Here is a 21,385-nt window from a genome sequence, read left to right as displayed (position 1 = left end):
TTGCACTGATTGCAACTTCCACTGAACGGAATCTCCACGATGTGTGTAGCCTCCTGGCTCGTGAAATGGCTGGTGAAAGATGGTAAAACAACGGCACTGGGAAAGGCGCGCCTCCAATCAATAAGCAAGATAACGTTTTGGCAGTGGCGAAGCTTAGGGTTTGATAAATTAGTAGGGGGTTGCTTTGTCGCTTTGCGCAGGAATAGCTGGATAATTTGTTTCTTTCATCGGTCCTCTAGTACTTTTTCAATATTACTATATCCCAAGCTTAGGCAAAAGCTGCCATAGAGCTTTCACGCTTGCACGAAAAAAGTTTCTATGGTTGTGTCATGATCTCTAGATAGCAACAGCGGCGCGGCAGCGCTTCATTGAATTTGTGTCTACTTCCTGCGCATTTATTGCGGAAGTTTTCATTCTCCACTCGTCTAGCACGCGATCGATGCGCCCTGTGGAAACTACAACGTGTAGCATCAAACACGTGTTGCACGCCAGGCCGCTCCGCAAAAATTTCAAAGTTCGAGTGTTTTCAGCTCTGAAAGGTGGGAGCTGTTGGAAAAATTGGATAGCCGTTACTCCTGGGAATGAACATATGGCTACGTCACATGCGAATCTGAGAACATCAGAAGCGAATATTTGCGCCAGCAGAATCTCTTTAGATGTGCGCTTTACCTATTTCATACTGTCACGTGGTCGTGACGTCGACGAAGACAGCAGTCGGCGTTTGCAGGATGAAACTGTTTATTTGGCCGAACTTGTGGCCGAGAAACTGAGAACTAGAACTACAGCAATACACGCTGTACAATGATAGCGGCGAACAGGGCGTCGTCCGTCGATCAACTGACCAGCGCTGAAGCGCGTCGGCATTTAAACATGTGCCGTCGAATATTCCAGCGTTATCGCTGGCTGTCGTGCAAATTCTAGAATAAACGCGAGTGTGCGCGTCTTGCGCGCAATCTTAACAAAACGATCTACAATGATCGCGAAGGCTCTGGAACAATGAGGCGCGGTTCGCGCTGAGCGTTGCTGACAGTCTTTGTGGCCGAAAACCGAATACAGCAAAAGTAACAAAGAAACGCACGTGGCAATGCCCCCCTCTGAAAAAGCATCGTCCCGATGCTTAAAACAGGCCGATGCATGCAACAATAAATAATAAGAATAAAGCAACAAAGTACAATAAACAATAAGCACAAGAAAGCACAATAATCAAGCAAAATGACAGTCCTCAGATTTGCTAACGCGCGTAATATGGTTTGAGGCGCACGACATGGACGACTACAGGTCGTGCACGGCGCCGCTGAGAGTTCGTAATGCCGTCAGGGACAACCTCGTAGTCGAGTGCGCCGAGGCGTCGAAGTACCCTGTACGGTCCGAAGTATCGTCGAAGAAGCTTCTCACTGAGTCCCCGTCGGCGTATTGGCGTCCATACCCATACACGGTCACCGGGTTGGTATTCCATGTGGCGTCGTCGAAGGTTGTAGCGGCGGCTGTCAGTCATCTGCTGGTTCTTGATCCGTAGGCGGGCGAGCTGTCGTGCTTCTTCGGCGCGCTGTAAGTAAGCGGCGGCGTCGAGATTTTCTTCGTCGGTGACGTTGGGTAGCATGGCATCGAGCGTCGTTGCCGGGCTTCTTCCGTAGACCAACTTGTACGGCGTCATCTGCGTCGTTTCTTGGACGGCCGTGTTGTAAGCGAAAGTCACGTACGGAAGGACGGCGTCCCACGTCTTGTGCTCAACGTCGGCGTACATGGCCAGCATGTCGGCGATGGTCTTATTTAGGAGCTCGGTGAGGCCATTGGTCTGAGGGTGGTAGGCAGTGGTCCGGCGGTGGCTTGTCTGGCTGTGCCTCAAGATCGCTTGAGTTAGTTCCGCAGTAAACGCCGTACCTCTGTCGGTGATCAGGACCTCTGGGGCGCCATGACGCAGAACGATGTCTTCAACGAAGAACTTCGCTGCCTTGGCGGCACTGCCTCTAGGTAGGGCCCTTGTTTCGGCGTAACGGGTCAGGTAGTCGGTAGCTACGATGATCCACTTATTACCACTAGTCGACGTTGGGAACGGTCCCAGGAGGTCCATCCCGATCTGCTGGAACGGTCGCCGAGGTGGCTCGATCGGCTGAAGAAAGCCCGCTGGTCTTGTTGGCGGCGTCTTGCGTCGCTGACAGTCTCGGCATGTCCTTACGTAGCGAGTGACGTCGGCGGCAAGGCGCGGCCAGTAGTACTTTTCCTGTATTCTTGCCAGCGTTCGGGAAACACCGAGGTGTCCTGCTGTCGGGTCGTCGTGCAGGGCCTGGAGGACTTCTGGCCGCAATCCTGAAGGCACCACGAGAAGGTACTTGGCTCGATTCGGTGAGAAGTTCTTCTTTCGGAGAACGCCGTTACCTAAGAAAAACGACGCCAGTGCTCGCTTGAACACTTTCGGAACGACGGCGTTCTTGCCCTCGAGGTATTCCATAAGGCCTCTGAGTTCCGGGTCGGATCGCTGTTGTTCAGCGAAGTCGTCGGCACTTATGGTTCCCAAGAAGTAGTCATCGTCCTGGTCCTCTTGCGGCGGCGGTTCCACGGGGGCACGAGACAGGCAGTCGGCGTCAGAGTGTTTTCTTCCGGACTTGTAAACGACGGTAATGTCGAATTCTTGAAGTCTCAAGCTCCATCGTGCGAGACGACCTGAAGGGTCCTTCAAGTTAGCTAGCCAACACAGGGCGTGGTGGTCGCTCACAACATTGAAGGGCCTGCCGTAAAGGTAGAGGCGAAACTTTGTTGCAGCCCAAATTATGGCAAGGCACTCCTTTTCTGTCGTAGAATAGTTTGCTTCCGCCTTTGATAGCGACCGGCTAGCATAGCTGATTACCCTTTCCACTCCGTCAGTCCTCTGCACAAGAACGGCGCCGAGTCCTACATTGCTTGCGTCGGTGTGCACTTCCGTTTGGGCGTATTCGTCATAATGCGCGAGTAACGGAGGCGTCTGCAGGCGTCGTTTTAGTTCTTGAAATGCTTCCCGCTGCGGCGTTTCCCACTTGAACTCGACGTCGGTCCTGGTAAGGTTAGTAAGTGGCTCGGCGATGCGGGCAAAGTTTTTTACGAACCGCCTGTAATAGGCGCACAGGCCAAGAAATCCACGCACGGCCTTCTTGTCGGTAGGCGGCGGGAATGTAGCGATGGCGACTGTCTTCTGGGAGTCAGGGCGTACTCCGGACTTCCTTATCACGTGTCCCAAGAACAAAAGTTCCTCGTACGCAAAGCGACACTTTTCTGGCTTCAGGGTGAGTCCGGAGCTCTTTATTGCTTGAAGTACAGCTTCAAGCCGCCGTAGGTGTTCGTCGAAGTTTGAGGCAAACACAACGACGTCGTCCAAGTACACGAGGCAAGTCTGCCACTTCAAGCCAGCCAGCACTGTATCCATGACACGTTGGAAAGTTGCAGGTGCCGAGCAAAGACCAAAGGGCATGACCTTGAACTCGAACAGGCCGTCTGGTGTTATGAAGGCAGTCTTTTCTCGGTCTCTCTCGTCTACTTCGATTTGCCAGTAGCCGGTCTTGAGGTCCATCGACGAAAAGTACTTGGCGTTATGGAGTCGATCTAGGGCGTCGTCTATCCGTGGGAGAGGGTACACGTCCTTCTTCGTGACCTTGTTCAGGCGACGATAGTCGACGCAAAAACGTAGGGTTCCATCCTTCTTCCTCACCAACACCACAGGTGACGCCCACGGACTCTTGGACGGCTGGATGATGTCGTCGCGTAGCATTTCGTCTACCTGTTTCTTGATGGCCTCGCGTTCTCGCGTCGAAACTCGGTACGGGCTCTGACGGATTGGTCAGGCACTTTCTTCTGTTTTTATGCGATGTTTCGCGACTGGGGTCTGTCGAATTCTTGACGACGACGAGAAGCAGTACTTGAATTGTAGGAGCAGGGCTTTTAGCTGGTCTTGCCTGTGCTTCGGGAGGCTCGGGTTGACGTCGAAATCGGGTTGGTTTCGTCGATCCGTCGAAGCAGGTTCAGTAGCATCGAAGAGGGCGAAAGAACTGCTGGCATCCACGAATTCGTGGATGTAGGCGACCGTCGTACCAATGTTGAGGTGCCTATATTCGTGGCTGAAGTTTGTCAGCACTACCTTAGCTTTGCCATCACGCAGCTCGGCTATGCCTCTTGCGACGCAAATCTGACGGTTCAGAAGTAGGTGCTGATCGCCCTCGATGACACCTTCAAGGTCTGCGGGTTCTTGAGTTCCGACGGAAATGATGATGCTGGAGAGAGGCGGAATGGTGACGTGTTCTTCTATCACATTCAACACGGGGTTTCCTGGCGTCGTGTGTGGCGGCAGCGCTTTTTCTGAGGTTAGTGTTATTGACTCAGATCTCAGATCGATGACGGCGCCGTGGTGGCTTAGGAAGTCCATCCCAAGTATCACATCCCTGGAGCAATGCTGTAAGATTACAAAGCTCGCAGGATAAGTCCGGTTATTGATGGTGACTCTTGCGGTGCAGACTCCAGCCGGAGTTATTAGATGGCCCCCAGCGGTCCGGATTTCGGGCCCTTGCCAAGCGGTCCTAACTTTCTTCAATCTTTTGGCGAATGGTCCACTGACGACGGAATAGTCGGCTCCAGTGTCGACGAGAGCGGTGACGTTGTGGCCGTCGAATAGTACGTCGAGGTCGCTAATCCGTCGTCTTGCGTTGCGGTTAAATCGCGGCGTCGGGTCACGGCTAGGTCGGCTTGTCCCGCTGCTTGTACGTTGCGTCGACAGGTCTTCTTCAGGGAGCGAGGTTTCGTCGTCAGGGCTTCGTCTGCTTCGCGTCGTGTTCGGCAGGTCTCGTCGCGTAGTCGTCGTCGGCGGCCGCGGAGGATCTTCGGCATTTCGTCGCACAGCAACCGCACCTCCATCGGTTGCTGCCCTTAGTTTCCCGGATACGGGCTAGGCGACCGGCCCCGGTTTGGGCCAGTGTGCTGCCGACGGTGTGGTGACATGTAGCGGCCGGGCGACGGCGAGCGGGAGGGTCGTCGTTCTTCCCACTGTGTTCCGGTCAGGTAGTCGTCGATGTCACGAGGCCGTTCGCCTGGCTGCGGGCGCGGCGCGTTGACGGCGAATCCGCGTAGCCCCATCTGTCGGTACTGGCAGCGGCGGTACGTGTGGCCGGCTTCCCCGCAGTGGTAGCAGAGCGGGCGGTTGTCAGAGGCGCGCCAAACGTCGGTCTTTCGGGGGGTGTAGCTTTGGCTTGCAGGCGGGCGGGATGGCGTCGGAGGTGGCGGCGGTGTCTGGCGACGGAACTGCGATGGCGCGGGGCGTTGGTGATAGCCCGGAGTGGCGACAGCATGGCGTGCAACGGCAGCATAGCTCATGGCTTCCGGCGCAGGAGGCGGCGGTGCAGCAACTCCCAGCGAATGCTGAATTTCCTCGCGAACGACGTCGGCTATGGAATGCACTGGGGATTGCGATGCAGGAAACAGCTTTCGGAGCTCTTCGCGCACGACCGCCCTTATCGTCTCACGCAAGTCGTCGGAGCCCAGCGCATGTGCTTCCCCGTAGTTCGTCGTCAGCATACGGCGGTTGTATTGCCTCGTACGCATTTCTAGGGCCTTTTCAATCGTTGTGGCCTCCGAACTGAACTCCGCGACTGTCTTGGGCGGGTTGCGTACAAGTCTGGCAAAGAGCTCTTGCTTCACTCCCCGCATCAGGAAACGAAGCTTTTTTTCTTCTGACATAGCCGTGTCCGCGTGCCGGAACAGTCGGGTCATTTCTTCGGTGTACATCCCGATGCTTTCATTCGGGAGCTGTACACGGGTCTCCAACAGCGTTTCGGCTTTTTCCTTGCGGACGACGCTGCCGAAGGTGTCCAAAAATGCGGCGCGAAAAAGGTCCCAGTTCGTCAGCGTGGCTTCTCTGTTCTCGAACCATGTCCGAGCGGTGTCTTCTAGCGCGAAATACACGTGCCGTAGTTTATCTTCACTTGTCCAATTGTTGAAAATGGCGACCCGGTCGTACCTTTCCAGCCAGCTCTCTTAATCTTCGAGCGACGACCCGTGGAATGTTGGCGGCTCCCGGGGCTGATGCAGCCGGATCGATGTTGGAGCTACTGGGTCGGTCATCGTTACAGTCGAGGTCACGGCGTTAGGTTGCCTGGCGTTGCCGGCAAGAGGTCCGTACTCTGGCTTTAGTCCTAGCTGCCGGCGGCTAGTTCGACGATGCGGGTTTTCTTTGCCGTCGTCCTCCTCGCGGCTTGGGCTTGGGTCAGCGCTTCGCGGGGGCGTCCGGATCATGGAAGCAGCAGCACCTCCACCAGATGTCACGTGGTCGTGACGTCGACGAAGACAGCAGTCGGCGTTTGCAGGATGAAACTGTTTATTTCGCCGAACTTGTGGCCAAGAAACTGAGAACTAGAACTACAGCAATACACGCTGTACAATGATAGCGGCGAACAGGGCGTCGTCCGTCGATCAACTGACCAGCGCTGAAGCGCGTCGGTATTTAAACATGTGCCGTCGAATATTCCAGCGTTATCGCTGGCTGTCGTGCAAATTCTAGAATAAGCGCGAGTGTGCGCGTCTTGCGCGCAATCTTAACAAAACGATCTACAATGATCGCGAAGGCTCTGGAACAATGAGGCGCGGTTCGCGCTGAGCGTTGCTGACAGTCTTTGTGGCCGAAAACCGAATACAGCAAAAGTAATGAAGAAACGCACGTGGCAATACCATCACCTGTAAAGAAAATTTTAGTTATATAAGAGCAAACCATATTGCTTTTTGACCACCTTGCCAATTTGTTATCCAGCGTTCCATGTGCCAAATGCATCCATAGAACACATGTGTGTTAAAGTGCAACACATGGTTACAATTATCACGTGTACTCTGTGTGTGCGTATGATACTTTAGCAAAGAAACAAAGATCACAAACACAGTGTCTACAGCGCACAGGAGTAAAGGTTCATGGAAAAAAATGGTTGGTTTATCGCTCCGTCATAGGAATCGGTATAGCACGAAAGTGAAACGCGTCGTCACAGAAGTAGTTTATTGCTTGTGCACTGGTATATGAGAGCTTGTACAATGTCTACTGTTGTTTGGCAGATATAGCACCGCTTGATGTGGACGCATCGCACTCACGTTGACGCCTAGTGGCACGTCTCCGTACCGACGACAAACGCCCATGATCATGATTTAACCCTTGCTGTCACTGAAGTTCTTAACATATACGTGGACTCCGCATATGGTGAATCCCGCGCAAAGACGGCATCAACAAGCCCATAATAAACACTAATGCTTGATATGCACTCCTTCAAAGCGTCGTGAAATGGGAAGAGAAACGCTACGCGCGTAGTATCTTCCCTCTAGCCTGGCCGTTAATTCTCACAGGGCGAGCGGAGAACGCGGTGCGACAGCCAGGCGAGCGTCGGATAGCTATTTGTCGATATGGATGGATGCTATGAGCGAGGCTTGCGCTAAAACCGCCACCTCACTGCGTGTTAAAGCGCTGACGAAATTAAACTTGCATTGGAAACGCGCCGAATGGGACAGTCGTTGCAACGGTGCGTTTTTAGGGGCGAAGCTCCTTAAAGCGGCACCCGTTCGTCCCTCGTAGTTGTAGTCGTAGTGCGTAACCAGTCGTAACGCTAGTACCAGGTCTTGACCTCCAAGGTGGTGCCGGTGGGAGATTTTTCCTGTGCGTTGTTGAACAATAAAAAATTCGCAGCGTGCGCGTTAACTAAAAGCCGAATTCTTCTGTCTCTCATTCCCCATTAGCAGCCATTGGCATGTTCCAGTAGGAAACGTTAGTAGAAGTAGAAGTGTAAGTGTTAGCTAAAAGCCGACTGCTTCTGTCTCTCATTCCCATTAGCAGCCATTGTTTACCTCCAAGGTAGTGCCTGGTGAGATTTCTCCTGTGCGTGATTAAACAATAAAAATTTTGTTCAGAACGCCGTTGATTGATGAAATAAACCAACGAAAGACGCCAGATGTTTTCTAAAAGCAAAACGAAAGAACGCCACATGTTTCTAAAGCAAAACGAAAAGACGCCAGCTGCTTAACGAAAGACGCCAGATGTTTTCTAAAGCAATGGTTTTCTAAACAATGAAAATTCACAGCGTACATGTAAAATTAAAGTGAGCTGCAAGTCGTCATAACTCATCGAACCTTTAGTACACTCTAAAAACTGAAACTCCTGCAGTGAGAGTTATAGAGCTGTGTTACTCCCACAGATCTCATTATACTCTCTCTCAGGGAGGCGCTTTACTCTCTTTCGGCCAGGAGGAGTGAAAAGACCTTTCACTCCTCCTGGCAAAAGAGAGTAAAGTGCCTGTCTCACTCCCGCATCCCACGAGAGAGTGAAAGGTTGTTTTACTCTCTTGCCTATAAGAGCTTGTTTCAGAGCTTGTTTTAGTCTTGCAACTCTCCAAATATAAGGAGCTGTAAAGAAAAGTTCGTGCAGTCTAATATCTTTGGCAGTAGCTCAATCGATGAAGTGACGGCGATACATTCCTCGTCAACTTATCGCGACGAAAACCGCTGACATGCACAAAGAATCTGCGATCATAAATGTACGCGATTATACTCACACGTACGCACACTCTGAGTCAGGTCCTAGTTATAAACTGACTAGAGGTGGCACGCCGCAGCGTACGCAATAAAATGCTGTGGACAGAGAGCATGAGAAAAAAAAAGAAAAAAAAAGGGGGGGGGGGACTCTTACGTTTCGCCTTTAAAACGCGAGAGCGATATTCGTACACACGCATGTACCCACACACACACACACACACACACTATCGCCTTCTCAATCGCTATTCGCCGCGAGATCGACCTATAGGAGGCAGCACCGTCGCCGCGTTAGTGTGGAGAGGCGGTCGGCGGCGCGCATACAAATGTACACAGCGGCGCTTCGTTGTGAGCTGTTCGAGCCGATTGTCGGCGAATAAAATGCGTTGATTGCAGCTTACTGGTAATATATACGCTCTTCATTGTTGAATCGATGCACGAAGATCATCCAACGTTATTATTACTAGTGAGAGAAGCGCAATCTGCCGATGAAAGGGATGCTCGCCCTGGATGACAGTCGGCGCTTACGTACTATACGACGTTTTTTGTTGTTGTCTCTCTACGTGTTTAGCTTGTGTTCTGTGTACTACGCACTGCTGTAGCACGACTGAACTACTGAAGCGTTTACTTCTTCATTTGTATACCAGCCCATATTCCTGTGCAATGAGTTCAATAGCACTGTTCGCGCGAATACGCATACGCATGTAAGAGTGTTTAGCACAGAGTTTTGATCGATTGATTACGTGCACGACAGTGATGCAACAAATGTCCGGTTATTTTATGGAATAAGGGTGTTTTTTCTGGAACTAATTATGTCCGCTGCCTTCCATCAATTTATAAAAGCTCCACACAAACGCTCAAGATAATGTAAAAAAAAAGGATGAGGTTTTGCGCGACATTATACGACAAAAATGTAAGGCACGCCGTCGGGATTAATTTTAAACATTGGGTTCTTCAAAGCGTACCTAAATCTAAGCACACGGGTGTTTCTGCATAAATTTTGCCCAAAGTTAAAAATGCGCGCGGGAACTCAGTTTTATAACTGCCGTGTCATTCCATTGTCTTTTCTTTAGGGGAAAGTATGAGTACCTAAGTGTCAGACTTCGCTTGATAGAAATATTTCGCTGTAGTGGGACCACGACCGTACAATATAAGGATATTTAATAAAAGACGTTGCGGGGCTAGTTGGTGATACATTCTTATTTAAAAATTGTAGCGCTATATTAGGCGAGGACAAGAAGAAAGGTACATGACAGCGCCCGTCCTGTCATGTACCTTTCTTCTTGTCCTCGTCTAATATAGCGCTACAATTTTTAAATAAGAATATAAGGACATCTTAAGCACAACTAAAGCTCATCATGAAATACAGTGCCGCAGTTGTACACCTAACGACAATGCGAAAGCGCATGAGCCTCGCTTTTGTTTACCACCGAGTCACTGAAACGCTGCATTCACACACTATTTAAAGCTCATGTTTGGGGCTATGCCAAGTGCACTTTACGATGTGCTTGAACCACTAAGCGGCACCAACACTGAAATGATTCTGGCGAACGAAGGGTACGACACCAATACACAGCCCTCTAGAAAGTCGCATCCACTGATCTTATTACAATGCGCATGCAACCGAGCAAGCTCATCTGCTTCTGTACACCATGTTAGGTATACGTACGAGCAGTTCAACTCGCGCTAACATAACAGAACAAACCGCCCTTTGAGAACGTGCAGGACGTACGCGCACATGCAAACACGACGTGGCTAGCAGACGACGCAGGGAGCAATCCACACTAGGCGCGCTTCAGCCAGTAGCCGTCAGGCGGCGACTCTGCTCGATCTCGCCGCCAATAGCTTGCCTTCGCTTCTCGATGGAGACATATACACAGTGCCGCAAGGAAAGCCAAAGTGCAAACGCCCTCTAGCTCTCTCTTTGTATCTACCTCGAATTTTCGCTCACGACCAACCAACGCTGCTCTTTCGCTCAGAACCAATGACGCCGACGCCGCCGACACCGGAATTCCTGCGAGACGAGCTCTTTGACGCTATCGCATCAAAATAACAGATATATATATAAACGCGACTTCCTTCAAGCGGCCGCTAAACGGGAGGGCTGTTACATGAGCCGCCGAGAAACACGATAACGCAACCTTCCGACGCATGCGCGAGCGAGGAAAGACAAAATAAAAACAAAACAGACACACGCACACCAGGAGAGGAGAAGCGTGCGTGCTTAAAGTCGAAGTCTCGCCGTCGCCCGTCGCTGCCTTCGCCATTTTCTCCCGGTGCCCGGTCATCGAAGTTTCCGAATTGCTCAGCTGTGTCGGCTGTGCGTGCCCGTGTCCTGTGTGTGCGCGACTCTGATCTCAACGCTGGACGTGAACGGCATTTAGCGACGGCAGTGCAACATCCCGTACTGTGAGCATGTTCGTGTTGGTTTCATGATGGTCTGGAGACTCAAGCGTGCTTGCACCTCCGTGTATGCGTGTTCGGCCAGCACCTGGTTAGGCACAGTCGGAAATGCGAACGGTAAGTGGTGCTTCTGTGTTCTCAGTTTCGCGGCGCACACGTGTGTAGTGCTGCACAGTGTGTCGCGTGGAAAGTACAATAAAAAGCAGAATGTAAAAGCATTACACGCGCATACGTGTGATGCCTGATGCGCGTTTAAAAAGCTTTTGTGAAGGCACACGCTTTGCACGGCCACTCTATCGAAGAGCGGGTACGCCTCAATGAAGACAATTTGTGCTATACAATTTCTTTGCTCGCCATAAAGCGTGAATGCGGCAGCATGCTTTCAGAAAATATAAACAAGCGAGAGGCCGCGGTTATCATTCCGGCATGTGTGCATTAAGGGCAACTTTTGTTTTCATTTGAATCAGCTGTAGTTGTCAGCCTCGGTAGTACGATGGTTGCGGTGCTCGGCCGCCGACCCGAAATTCGATCTCGGCCGCGGCGGTAGAATTTCGGTGGAGGCGAAACGCTAAACGCCTGTGTACTCTGCGATGTCAGTGCACGTTAAAGAAAAACAGATGGGCGAAACTTCCGGGGCCCTTCGTTGCGCCCTTCACTTTTTTAGAAAAACGCCTATTTTCATAATTCATTTTCGGTAAAACACCCCCCTCCATCAGAATTTCCCTCCCCCCCCCCCCTTCCCCTGTGGCTACGGGCTTGGCGTACGCTATTCCAAAACTCCCTAATATTAGTAAGTGGGAATACTTTTCGATAACAATTTTGCATTGCGCACTTTGTTCGTCTCTAAACAAAAAAAAAAACAGCATACCATAGGGTAATTACGTCATTAGGTTGGACTGGAGCGAATACATTATGCTGCAGAGATATGATTATGGCCATATTATGTGAAAGTTGTCTGCTAAGTGACAGCGTTTATGGTGAAGCACGTGCATTTTACAATATTGTCACTTAATTAGTGACAATTTTGTGACATAATTAGTGACATCTTGAACTCTCCTGGATTCCATGTGAATATTCTCATCGAGTTGAAGATGTGTGAGGTGTGCCAGGCTTATTCAGTCACATCAGTGCAAGTCAGCTCAATGCAATACTGATGGCAGAGGGACAATCATAAAAAAAATGTGACTCTCATAAGACTATTATGAAGCTTTGAAGCAAGGCTAAGCAGCCATTAAACATTATCACAGTTAAAAAAAAACTATGTTCACCAAGAACAGAACACCTTTCGTCATTTCTTATGGTTTACTGTAAGTCATATGTAAGCTTCCTACCTTCATACTTCTTGATGAATGTAAATAGTGTGTTTAGTGCAGCACCAGAAGCAGTAGACAATGGCACGCAGATCACCAGATGACTCTATTGCAAATTCTCAAAGGATGTGCTGTTGTGCACCTTCTCCGTGCTTTATCCTGCTTTGCTTGGAGCTCTTTCATTAGAATGATACACGGCAAACAACTTAATTTATCAGAAACTCAAATGCTGTGTTTTTGACAAAATGGTAGGTGCGGAGTGAACTTGAAACTGCAAGTATTTTCTTTCTAGTCTCGCACAGGCAGTGAAATTTGTGGTTGGCTATAGTTGTAGGTTATGTTGGCTGTAGGTTGGCTGTAGGTTATGAATGTTTGTGCAGTTGGCTACACTACACTACTGAAGTTGATGTGTATATATGTAAATGCTGCAAGACTTAAAATGAAGGAAGGAAAGAAAGAAATGGATGGGAAGACAGGCACGTTAGCCAGTTCTTAAACTGGCTGGCCATGCTGTGCAAAGGAAGAGGGTACGAGGAATAAAGGATAATACAAAAGAAACTTTACAGAAAAAGAACAAAACAGGAAAGAAGAGTATGATGCCTCGTAAAGCCTGTCTCTAAGCTCACTTTTGCATAAGAAGCACAGCAGCACTTTCAATGCTAACATCAAACGGGAGCAGCAATGAAACAGCTCTGGAATCTGTTTTCCCTGAGATAAAAAAAAACGCTTTATCTACACTGCCAGTTTTGTATTATGTACTGAATTAGTTCTTGGTGTTCGAGTGCATTAGGATAATAAATTTAGAGTTAAAAGATTGTTTCATGCATGGACGTCTAATTGAATTTATGCCGGTTATCTGAATTGGGTATTGGTGTGCTTTACAGCTGTTTAGTGCAGCATGAAATAGTGAGTCACTGCAAAAAACCTGTACATTTCTTTTTTTCTTTGCAGATGGTGCTCAAGATGGCACATGCAACGCTATGCAGCTGTGGACACCAGCAGCTTGATAAGAACTCTCGAAGCTCATCTGGATGCTTCACAGAACCTGGGTTGGTAGCAGCAATCTCGTTAGGAGAGAGTGATCAAATAGAATCCATTTCTGAATTGTGCAATGCATACCTGTGTTTAATGAAGCAAGTCATTGATACATTAGAAACATTGAGAGTATCACTATTTTGAGTCCAATTTCATGGTAGCTCTTATCTCAGTCATCCGATACAGTGTACAGAATCTGCACCTGCACTCTGTCACGCCATAACACTATATTGAATTTACAGTGGGGTGCCTCGATAATAGACACCTGTAGCATGATATTGACTGTATTGTGAGGGATTCATAGTGTTCCTGGTGTAATGGTCAGTACTTATATAACGGCAGTGCTAAGAAGACAAGGACAAGAAAGTGCACAGCACGAGCGCTTACTCACAACTGAAACCTTTATTGCTTCAGCAGAAAATATATACCTAAACTTGAACCTCTCCTATTACCCGCCAACTAGCTCGCATTCCCGTTTTGCTTCAAACGGTCAGTATTGTGATGCGTTACCTTAACAATGAAGTGGCATGTACATCGATATACATTGAAGCTCACCAGCGCATTGTTATTATGGTGTTTAACTTTATTTTTGTGTTTGGTAGTTTCAAAACCGTTCACAATTTGCGACACAAATGTTAGTCCTGTTGTGAGTCACAACAGGACTAACATAGGATGGGCTGCATTGGTTGTCTAGTTTGTGTTGGCTAGGGGAGATTTAAAGTAATAGCAAGCAGTAAGCAGCATAGAAAATTTTCAGTGTGCACGCATTTCATAGTTGGCAGAAGCAGGATGGTGCAGTGCTTACAGGCAGGTGCTATGTGCACCGCTGGTTTAGTCCGAAGTGCTGTAAGAAAGACATCTAGATGCTGCTTTGGCATAAACAGAGTTTGATATTTAAATGTAAATTGAAAAATCGAGGCTGTCCACTGTGGCATGCCTCATAAGTACTATATATCTATATTTTGTCCCGTCTAGCCTAGGATCTTAAATAATTTAATTGGGAGGACATGCACTAAGTTTTGAGGATAAATGAATTATTTTTGTAATAGGAGTTGCTTACACAAAACAACAAGCAACACTGCACACTAGCTATTGTACCTTGTTCTTTTGCTATGTGTATAAAAACATGGCAGCAAAACATGGACAAGCAAATGAGCCTCGTCTTTCTTTATTATAATGCTGCGTCTTTCTAGATATTACAAGAATGAAAGTGTGCTGCACACTCATTGAATATCTCGCAAGAAAATACTTGGCAGCTTCTTAATTTTGTATTTTTGTGTTTGTTTCGAAAAAGTCTGCAGTAAGAGAAGTCAAGTGGGTATTTTGTATGGATGCAGAAAGTTTAATGGACTTCTTTGCTTGATATCTTTTTCAGGAAGACTGAACACTTTTGGCAAAGCAGCAACAGTTCTGGCCTACCTGTTTGTCTACAAGACGGTCTCTTCCGTGAACACTCCTGTGCCTTACAGTATACTATACTGATGATCTTGTACATCTCTCAGTATTTAGGATTGTCAGCACTTGGACTGCTGCACTGTGTTATGCACGGTGCTGAGTCCAAACTTTCCAATAACAGTGTGCATTTGAAAATTTTACATGGCTTGAAAAGATGCTGAATGTTAACTCATTAATTTACTAAGCATGGTTCTTGACTGTTTTACAGCCATTATTTATTCCCTGTTCAATTTTTATTCAACCTCATGGCATCTCCAGTCCTTGGCTCTAATGTGCCAAGCCACCACCAGTATTGATGGGCAATTTTTAATTCAAAGCATGTTATTGCCTAACTCCGAGGTAACTTTCCTGTCATGGTATTCGGATTCATTTTCAATGTGGTACTTCTGCACGAGCCATAAGTTGAGCTGTTGAAGGTGACGAAGAACCAATTTTGCAGTCGAATTGGATGGCACTAGCTGGCATTTAAATATTGTAACCATTGGTCTACTACCTATGCATAATAATACGGTGAATAGGGTTGCGAAATAACTCTATAAATTTACATTATTTCTTGAAAATATGTGAATAAAGGCGACTGTGTTTACAAACCTTGGCAAATGGATCTATGGTCGACACCACAGGTCTTTATACGAAAAATTGAACTGCACAATCATGTGTAACATGTTTTCATGCCTGAGGGCAAACTAATGCAGTATATCAGAAAAATGGTACACCAACATGCGTAAGTGTTGCAAGCCTTTATTACTTATCGAGTTGCCTTCATGTGTAAGCAGACACCAAGTTCTCTGTGCATCAGGGGCATAGGCAGAAATCTTTTTTCGGGAGGGGGGGGGGGCGACTCCTTGATTTGAAGTGGGAGCCGGGCAGGCAGATGTGGTCAACTGTCATTTTGGACTCTGTATGCCATAGCAAAAAAAATTTTCGAGGGGGGGGGGGGGGGTAGGCCCGGTGTGCACCCCTGGCTACGCCACTGCTGTGCATGCCATCTCTTTGGATTGTACTTGCATACTGGCATTGCGAAGTGTATGTGTCGTGCTTTGTGATGAATTTTTGAACTATACTTTCATAATATTTTACTGCTGTGACTTAGTGCTCAAGTTGCATTGTGTATGTTGTTTCATCTGTTCAATAATGAGCATAGGTTCTGTGGTAGATGAAAATGTATAATTTACATTGACATTGTGGATCTTATTGTTTTGATTCCAATAAAGTACTACAACCAGCATTTGTTGTATCATTTGAAGTTTTAAGAATTTGTAATGCATTCAAACAAAAAAGTCCTTGTACATGTAAAAGAAATTGTTCATGCTTTGACATATAGGTCGTGGTTCTCAGCCATGGATGTTTTGGAGACCCCTTGTGGACTGGTGGAAGTGATGAGGGACCCCTTGCAGTGAGAGGTAATGGGGGGGGGGGGGCGGCTTATAAATTAGCACGACATGCAGCGTGAAATAGGTGCCTTGCGTTTCTCCGTGGCAAAGAATGGTCAAACTAAAGTGCCACGCCAATTCAATCTCGACAGCTTGTCACTAAGTTGTTCTGTCGCCACATTTCAGCTGTTTCTCGCTACGCTTTCTCTTCAAATTGCAAGCCTGGAAAATCACAGGTGGTAGAAAATTGCAGTAAAAACTTTACAGCCATCTCATGGAAGGTACAAGTCAGCTCCGCCGCAATGCATAACCGTTATGCGGTGAAACAAAAAAAAACGGAGGGGGCCGCTGTTATTGGACATATTGTTTCTTCAAAAAAGGCGTATTTTGTTTTTCGAAGATACGTTTCGCGGACCCCCAGAAATAGCTTCCCTGACACCCCCCCCCTGAGAACCATTGTATGCTACAGATAATGCTTGCGTTCTACCAGATGGGTTGAACCGATGATTCTTGCAAAACATCGTGCAAATAAGCGACAGACAGTAAACGGAAACAGATCAACTTTGATCGAACATAGATGGGTTGATCATTTATAAATGGTCGCATAATTTGTATAGTAGATTTGGACATCAACTACAGGTACAAGAGGTAGTAGGAGTGCACATGGCACCAACTTTTTTCAGTTTTTATTTATCTGCTGCACTCATGTTCGTGCTATGTGTAATCCTGAATCAGGGGCATAGCCAAGGGGGGGGGGGGGTTGGGGGGGTTCAACCCCCCCCCGAAATTTTTCAATTTTGCATGTGTATATATACACGCACACATACAAACGCACACACGAACATACCTAAAGTATGGTTGAACCCCCCCCCCCGAAAAAAATTTCTGGCTACGCCCCTGTCCTGAATCACGAAAAAGTAAAGTTGTGTCCTGCCGTGACAAAAATATCCTAATTAAAATGACACCTTATTTTCTGAAGAACAACTGTTTCACTGAGGCATACAATGCCTTTTTTTTAAATAGGTACTGCACAATCTCTTCAGGAGTAGTGCCAACTACACGCGGACGTTCGCAATACAGAGGCGCAACAGTATTATCTTTTCTATTTTAAGGGAGACCTGTCACTCGCGAATTAATGGACATCGTGCTTAACCTGGTGGACGCCTTCGACATACATTTGAACGACGGCGTGATACGGAAGAGTAAGGGTTACTTAGTAAAAGGTAGCTAGTCTCCGAGTATAAAAGCAAATAAATACTGACTATGACTAATTCAGAAGCACTGTATGTCGTGCTTCAGCGCGCGTAAGTGCTCATCACGCAAATATTCGTCTAACTGCTCAGAGGTGCCGCTGACCCTGCGTGCAGATCGCATCAGCACCTACACGCGCAATAAATGCACAGGCTTGTATAGGTGCACGCTAAAATACCCTTGGAACTCTGACATCGACGTATGTAACAAAAATATGCGACATATGATGGTCTTCGAACAGCTGAGAACGCACTGCCGACACTTGCAGCTCGCGGCAAAAATAACCAAAACTGCTCCAACAGCACACGCTCGTAGAATACACATACGTGAGTTTCGCTATCTAAAGGTACTTTTCACGCCGGTATGGGCAAATTTTTGGGCGAGCGAGACATCCACGATGTATGGTGAACACACAAAAAACACACGTTTATCATTTCTCTTGCGGCACGACAAACGACGAACAGAAGTCGGAGCTGAAGGTGCTAACGGTGGCCTTCGTGAGTTCATGGCGCCGCGCTAACTATTTACTAACCTAATCTACGCGCAAACACACGCCGATGATCCAAAAAAGAAGTAGCAAGCTCCGCCCTCTCGTTGCAAACCACTTGGTAAATATATAAGGCCGTGAAAAGTCAACGAAGCACGCGGTGGCTCTGTGGCGTAGTAGTTAGAGTGTCTGCTTTCGGTGCTTGTGGTCATGAGTTCGATTCCTGTGTCGTGTGCGATTTGTATGTGTTGTCATATGTGCGTGTTTACATTGATGTGCATTTTCTAATTACGCCTAGAGATATGCATTACAGAAATTATTCCGTGAAACGCTGTTCCAGTGCCAAAATTTTCGCAGCCGCTTTGTGTGCCGTAGCTGCCGCCACGTGAAGTTGCGCCAGCTATGGAGGATAAAAACAACTAACCGATACATAATGTATGACCTTCGAGATTCCGGGATTGTCGCTCGCTAAGTCTACATCGTTGATTATTTGAGTACGGCTCTCGAAAACGGTGCCGAATCGACACGAATACCTTGCTGTCGAAGCTTCAGGACGTGAACCTAAAGCAAATAAAAGCATCAGTTCGGAGATAACGAGCGACAGAGCGCGCGACGACCACTTGATAGATTCGAGGTGGACGGCAATCGCTTTCAGCGGCGCGGCCATGTTTACCGGGCGTGCGTATGCGCAGTTCACACCCGGTATTCCGGTGCCGGACAGACTAAAATCCTCTAATGTATGCGTTTCGGTTGCGAGCGCTCTACGTGTTTTGGTTGCGTGAATGTGTGCGCGTATGAATGTGCCATTTTCTGTGCTCGATTAATTTTATTTCAAAGCTGTTTCAACGTGATAGCTTTACTCCCTCGGAGGAGTGCTTTCACTCTATCGCAGACGGAGTACTGTACTCCATGAGGAGGCGTTGAATCACTCCCTGTCTAGAGGGAGTTGTTTCACCCCGGAAAAGGGAGTGCCCAGCGGGACAAGCCAAAACTCTCACAAAGGGAGTGCCCTGACGCCCTTTCTTCTAAGAGTGTATAAACGCGCCCGATCTCACGTCGGTGATGTACTGGGCAGAATTCACGGAAGATTCACGGTTTACCGATGAACCTCCGCAGCTTCGCCCACTCATCATCATTCACTCCGTGGATATGCTGTGATTTTTTTTTTTCGAGCCTCGTGGCACAGATGTCCCCGCCCCGTTATAAAGGGGACGCTCATAGCATCCATCCATCCAAGATCCCTGGGAGAGGCAAGTGTGAAAGATAAAAGGCGCGTTCATGTCGCCTCCGTAATGTGTTTGGCGGTAGTTCAGTGAGCTAAACTCCCGCCAGTCGTCGTCGCGGACCGAGAGGTCATGGGTTCGATTCCCGTCAACGGAACTTTTTCTTACAGTTTTTTTTCTTTGCGATCTCATGGCATTCATTTTTGCTGTCGAACTTCCGTGACGGAAATACATCATGAAAGTCTTGGTGGACCCCGTCATAAAACACATTCGTGTTAAAAATGTTGAGAATAATTTTTTAATTAGCGCTTAACTTTGTGTAGTCACGCAATGCTTGCTCCACATGAGTCCAAGATTAAAAAAGAATGGCTAGAACGCTATGAACAAAATAGTTCGTTCGCCACATAAAGTTGGGGATTAAATAATGTAAATTATGTAATAATATTGCACGTATTCAAGCTACCTGTTTTATGGGCACTGGAAATCACGAAATGATGCACTTGCTGACTACAGGCGTATAAGGTGTATAATCGCGCGTGTTGGCTGCAACGGGGTCGTTTCCTTTTATTTACAAAATACTGCCTTTTTACTATTAAAATAACACCTTTGAAAAAAACACCTTTAAAATAACACCTTTTTTACTATGAAATAACACCTTATTAAACCACCTTTTTACTCTTTCATTGTGCTCCACCTTCATAACGGAGTGTGTCACATTACCTGTAGCATTAGGAGTCAATCAAGGAGTCACTATTTTGGCATTTACAACTTGGCCCTGTTTCCCGCACACGTTGCCATGTTCTTACTCGTCAATGGTCACCTGACCTCTAACAGTCAGAGTGCAATGGCGCATGCGTCGTAGCGCTGGGCACAGCATGCCGATAATCATAGAGAATCTCAAGTTCTCATATGATCATTATTGAAATACTTCCCAACTAACCAAAAAGTGTTTATGTCAGTATATTCTAAGTTAGAAAAGAAGCAAGAGCTATATTCTTGAATCTACCCTAGTATTTAATCGAATGCGAATATTAGCAATAATTGCGTCGGATTATATCATGCATGCAAGCAGGGCACATGTTCCGTAATATACTCACACCACAATTACTTAAGCTCGATAGTTTTATGAGGCCGCTGTAATGAGTTCCAATTAGGGATGTTCACACGCAAATAGCAGGCAGCTTCAGTTTTGAGTATTTTAGCCCTATATTGAAGCAACGAAGAGTGCGAAGTGGAAGGCATGTAAAGGTTCATAGAAATATGTAACATCAGTACCAGGTATTCGGTTTTGAATGTGTTCACAAAGGCTTACACTGAATTGCACATTTGTAAAAAAAAAACACATTTCTACTCAAGACTGTGGCGCGAAAAGTACATTTGCTAATTCTACACTTCAGAGGTAATAGGATGAAATCAACACCATGTAAAACCAAGAATAAGCATTTATTACAGCACAGAAATAGAAGATTTCCTTTCTAAATCAATTTTGTTTACACTAAAGCTGAATGGTCGTTGAGGTCGCTTTCAATATGCGAATTTACTTCTTTCGGCGGCCAGTTGAATGTCTCACCACTCGATGTCCATTGAACTGATACGTAAATTGAGTGCTGTGTCGTTAATTTATTCAATAACATTTTCTGAGTCATTTTATGACTCGATAATGCTTCGAAATAAGCAATCTTTTACTCTAAAAATAATATGGCAGCTTCGCCCTAGTGGTGCCAGGCCTGAAGGAAGAGCGGAGCTGGATGGCCTTTTTTGTTTCTCTTTATTTTTTCTTTCTCCTTTTTTCTTTCTCGTTCTCTCTGTCTGTTGTATGTCTCTTTTGTAATCTTTCTTTCTATTTATCGCTTTCGCTCTCGCTATTTTGTCTTTTTCTCGCTCTTTTCATCTTTATTTCACTTTCTTCCTTTCTTTCTCTCTCTCTCTCTCTGATTCTTTCTCTCTCTTTCCTTGTTTATCTTTGTTACCCTCTTTCTTTCTCTTTCTTTTGTGCTCTCTGTTTTTTCTGTCTCTTTTTCGTGTCTGTTTCTTTTTATTTCTTTCTTTATCTTTCAATGTCTCTCTCTGTCTTTCTATCTTTTTCTGTTTTTACGAGTATTCCCTTTATGTCTCTCTATTTTAGTCTTTTCTTTCTGTCCTTTTCTTCCTCTCTCTCTCTCTTTTTCTTTTTTTCTACTTCGCCGAGAAGAGTTTTGGTTTAACCATCGCACCTGCTGTACCCTATTCCTGCGACGCATACCGACCGGTGGAGTTTTGCACGATGGAGCGCAAGTTACCGATAACTTAAGCAGCTTCGCTCTTGGTACAAAAATTTCGGCTACGTTTCCTGTG

At 47.0% G+C, this 21,385-nt stretch overlaps 1 long non-coding RNA gene across 1 annotated transcript; it reads left to right on the top strand.

Moving 5' to 3' along the window:
• The first annotated feature begins 10,894 nt into the window (after positions 1-10,894).
• Positions 10,895-14,795, top strand: LOC125758469 (uncharacterized). Its single transcript, XR_007416106.1, has 3 exons — positions 10,895-11,034; positions 13,179-13,276; positions 14,638-14,795. It is a non-coding gene; the product is annotated as an uncharacterized LOC125758469 (long non-coding RNA).
• Positions 14,796-21,385: the final 6,590 nt, after the last annotated feature.

Source organism: Rhipicephalus sanguineus, chromosome 5 (assembly GCF_013339695.2).
Source record: "Rhipicephalus sanguineus isolate Rsan-2018 chromosome 5, BIME_Rsan_1.4, whole genome shotgun sequence".
NCBI lineage: Eukaryota > Metazoa > Arthropoda > Arachnida > Ixodida > Ixodidae > Rhipicephalus > Rhipicephalus sanguineus.
This window is presented reverse-complemented; position numbering and strand designations above follow the sequence as displayed.